Genomic DNA, 4,789 nt, shown 5'->3' with positions numbered 1-4,789 from the left:
TTCTATTCTGTTTCTATGAGTATGACAATTTTTAAGGCTGTTATGTCGAATGAAGAAGGTTGAAGCAAATGAACTGAAAGAGCTCTTTAAAAAAGCAAGTGATTCTGTAGACTAAGTCTTCCCCAGTAGTATTTCAATATCTAACTCTGGCCAAAATATGTTTTGGTAGAATTTATCAGTATCAGATTTCCATTATCCATAGCTCATCCCAAGTGTTCTAGTCATGAACTGCTATATTAGAACAGTGCCTGGTGTGTTGTAAGTGCTCAATAAAATATTCATTGAATGAATAATTTTGGAAGTGACATTTATTGAGTACTTACTGTAAGCTAGGCATCATTCTAAGCATGGGAAATATGGTGGTATATAGCAGTACATGAATAAAACAGTTGGAATACAGTGGGAATTCTTGTACTTTCCCCAGTGGAATTTATAAGCCATTAAACCATAGTCATCTCCCCAAAAGTGGATGTACTGGACTCTGATACTCCTCACAAATGTGACATTTTAGAGTGCCTACACTGAGATTATTTTCAATCAATGTGGTTTGTAAACTTTTATGGAAACAATCCAAGTTAGTCCCTGGCATACTAAGGTACTTAAAGCAAATGAGATCTTCATTTTGTGTCTTAGGTGCTTGTCAGAGAGTCTGGTCTGGATTATACTATTCTTCTCTCTCAAAAGACAGATGAAGACACTTCATGTTTGAGAGTCATCATCTAAGGTTCTTCTCAACTGGTATTTCCACAGGTGGGTTGAGGGTATGCAGAGATACCAAGTCCTTGGTCTCCTGCAGTTGTAGATAGGCTTGTTCAAGGCCATTTGGAGGGACACGTGTGGGTCTGAAAAAGTCTCCAAAGATCTGGTCCAAGAGATAAGTGTATCATGAATTTTCTGGATTTTCTAATGTAATACCACCAGAAAGTTGGATTGATGCTTTAGATGACATTAATTTTCTGTAGAAATTCCCACAAAAAATTACAAAATATGTCCTAAGGTTTTGTTTTCAGAAGATTGTTATAAAAAAAAAAGCCACATGGACTAAGTATTTAGCAATATTCATTATGTTGTTAAATATTCTGAATGAGGTTACTGGCAGGAGACTTTCTCTCTCCTGAAAATAAGAAACAAATTGGTAGCAATCATTTTCTTTCTTTTCCATTTCATGAATAATTTTATTATTTTTTGTGGGAAGCCAAATGTTAAATTTTGTGCTTAACTGATGTATATCAAGAATTTAAAACTATATTTTCTTCAAATGGCTAGCATTTTTGTAACGGGAGTGTACCCTAAAGATTCCTTAAAAAATATGCTTTAAAGATTGCCATGGAAATGATAGGATTGAGAAAAATACCTATTTGGCTTTTTTCCCCCTTTGACTTTATAATGAAGCTACAAAACTCTGATATTTGCCAAGGGATAATATAAGAATGGATCCTTTCACATCTTTGAAAACATAAAAGCTGCTTGAAATATTTTCTATCCAAAAACCTTCTCGACTCCACATTTCCCACTAGGTCTTGTCCAATTTCTCTACGTCCTTCACTAGCAAACTTCTTTAAAATGGTAATGAGCACTTTCTGTTTTCTCATTCTCTACAGAACCCCCTCCAGCAGGGCCTTCTTTCTACATCCTCCTACAGCTGTTTCTCATCCATGTCCTCCATGTTCCTAAATCTAGCGGTCAACTCCCCGCCCTCATCTTACTGATGGAGCAGCAGCATTTGACATCATCAGTTGCCCCTTCCTCTTTGAAACTGTGTCTGCCTTTGGTCACCAGAATATCATTCCCTTTTTATTTGTACCTACCTTACTGGACTACTGCTTCTTTGTTGTCTTTGTTGGATCCTACTCAGCTTCAAGACCTCAAATATAGGAGTCTCTCAGGGTATCGTTGTTGGATCTTTCCTCTTCTCTGTCTATATTCACTCAACTGACTTATCTTGACCCAGAGATTTGACTCTCAAATGTTATCTGTTTTTCCCTTAAGCCCCATATTTCAAATTATCATAAAATCTTGTCAGCTCTACTTTCAAAATATATTCTAATTTTGAGCTATCAATTAAATATTTTTAGTCCAAGCCTCTATCGTCTCTCACCTGGACTGTTGCATCAGGTTTGTAATGTGTCTCCCAGCTTCTCCTCTTGCTCTGTGCTCATCCACCCCAGTAAGAGCTTACAAATGAAATACCAAGTGCTTACCTTGGCAAGTAACGTTCTCTATGAAATGGTCTTCACCTGCTTCTCTATCTGCATCTCTGGCCAATCTTGGCCTCACTCACTCGCCTTCAGCCACTCTTGCGGCCCTGTGGCATCTCAATCATGCTAAGTGCCCTCGGCCTTGGCACACAGGGATGCTTCCGCCAGAAGCATTAATGCGCTCGCCTCATAGCTCACTCTCATTTCAGGTTTTCTATATAATACCTGATCCAAGAGTCCTTCCCTGAACCTTTATCAAACATATGAGCCCTGCCAGCATTTTAACTATCTGTCCTCTTACCTGCCTTTATTTTCCTTAGAGTACCTATCAACATTAATTACCTATTGATTCAGTTGACTGATCATTGCCTTTCTCCAGTAGAATGTAGGCTCCCTAAAAGCAGGGTTTACCACTCCCCCCCCCCTTATTTTGCATTTATAGTCTCAGTGTTAGAAGAGTACCTGACCTGCAGCAGGTGCTCAATAAATTTTTTTTTCAATGAACGAACAGAAGAAATAGTAGATGGTTTTCAGTGTATCGGTATGGAAGTATTTGATTTTCTTATTTAAAATCTATAAAATGCTGGTTGTGGCTCTACGATTAATCAACTCTATGACTCTTTACCTCTTTGTTCCTTTGCTGAGCTCATACAGGGTAATGGAAGATTCATTCTAAATGGGCTTTGCTAGAAGACTCTCTTCCTGCTTGGAGTTCTACTGGAAAACTGATCCACCGCTATCAAGAAACATGATTTTAGAGAAATTTCCTCTGCAACACCACTGAAGATCTCTCCTACTCCAACAGTGATAGATCAGGGATTGAACAAGATCAGCACCCTTTGGTCACTTCTTCACAAGGGCAGCATTTATTTTCAACTCCATCTAATTATTTTCTGGAACCTTCTTTTGTAGACTCATTACTGTGTTATTTTATGGGAGGATGCTGGGGGTAAACTGCTCTAAAGCAAGGATATATTGAAAATGTTTCCTCTGTGGCCAGATTGTCCAAATTTGACTTTGGAGTCAATATTTTTATTGGATATTTAGTGCTTATCAAAATCACTTGCAGCCAAAATAAAATGTCAATCAGAGGCATACATTATACTGCTAGAAATTCAAGATTTCATAGGATTTTTGTGATGTATGGTATGGTATGACAGAAATTATATTGAATATGCCACTTAAAATAAATCCTGAGGATGGAAAAATATAGATAATTTTTAATATTTGCTAGAAATATATTATTCTCTAGCAGTGAATGCCACCGTCAAAATACATAACTAATTTTAAGCTAGATCCCAAACGAGTAAATACATATAAAATTTCAAATGTTGGTATGCACAGTAAAAAACAAATAAAAACTAAAAGAACACTGTAGGCAGACCTGTTTTATATAAGGTGGTCATAGACAATCTTCCAAGTCTGAGATATTAGAATGAAGACCTGAAGGGGAGGAGGGAACAGCCTGCAGGTCTGTGGAAGAAGAACTTCCAGGTGAAATAATAGCAAGTGCCAAGGTGTAGAGGTGGAGACATTCTGGGTATTGTCCAGGGAAGCAATGAAGCAGATGTGTTAGGGCAGAGCGAATGGGGTCAGGAGTGGTGTTAGATGAGTTAAGGAGGGTGGTGGGGGTGTAGGTGGTGTAGGACTTTTAGACCACTGTCATGACTTTGGCATTTACTTAGTGTGAGATTAGAATCCAAGACAGGGTTTCCACTGGAGGAGAAACGTGGTCAGGTTTCCTTTAAGGGAGTGACTCTGCAGCGAGGAAAATTGACTGTATAAAGAGACAATATAAAATGAGAAGGAAAAAAGGAAAATCAGTTAGCAATCTCTGTACAAAAGAGAGGTAACTTCAGCTTGGAAACAGTAGAGGTGGTCAGATTCAGGATCTATTTAGAAGCTGATAGGTCTTCTGATGGACTGAATGATGTTAAGTGAGAAGACAACCATGACTGAGACTTCTTGCTTGAGCAACTGGTCAGAGGGGATTGCCATTTATTGAGATACAAAACAGTGTGGGAGGAGCCACTTTCTGGTTCATTTTCAGTTAATTTTTGAATATGGTATAAGGTAAGGGACCAATCTTATTGTTTTGTGGATATCCAGTTTTCTCAGCACCATTTGCGGGAAAGACTGTCCTTTCTCCATTGAATGGTCTTGGAAGTCTTGTCGATGCCATTTGACCACATTTATTTCTTGGCTCTCTATTCTGTGCCATTGGAGTATATGTCTGTCTTTATGCCAGTACCACACTGTTTTGATTACTGTCGCTTTTTAGTAAGTTTTGAAATCAGGAAGTGTGAGAACTCCAATCTTGTTCTTCTTTTTCAAAATCGTTGTTTATATGTGCACAACATTGTGTAAATTTTATATATATATCTGTATATATAACATTATATCTAACACTGTGTAGGTTTAAGGTGTACACCATGATGATCTGATACATGTATATACTGTGAAATGATTACTTCAGTATGGTTAGTTCATATAATTTGATGCTATTTTATTTATTTTTGGTATTATTTATTTATTTATTTTGATCCTTTCAGGATCTTAGTTCCCTGACCAGGGATCAAACCCAGGCCCCG

Source organism: Balaenoptera musculus, chromosome 2 (assembly GCF_009873245.2).
Source record: "Balaenoptera musculus isolate JJ_BM4_2016_0621 chromosome 2, mBalMus1.pri.v3, whole genome shotgun sequence".
Classification (NCBI taxonomy): domain Eukaryota; kingdom Metazoa; phylum Chordata; class Mammalia; order Artiodactyla; family Balaenopteridae; genus Balaenoptera; species Balaenoptera musculus.
Note: the sequence above shows the minus strand (reverse complement) of the source record.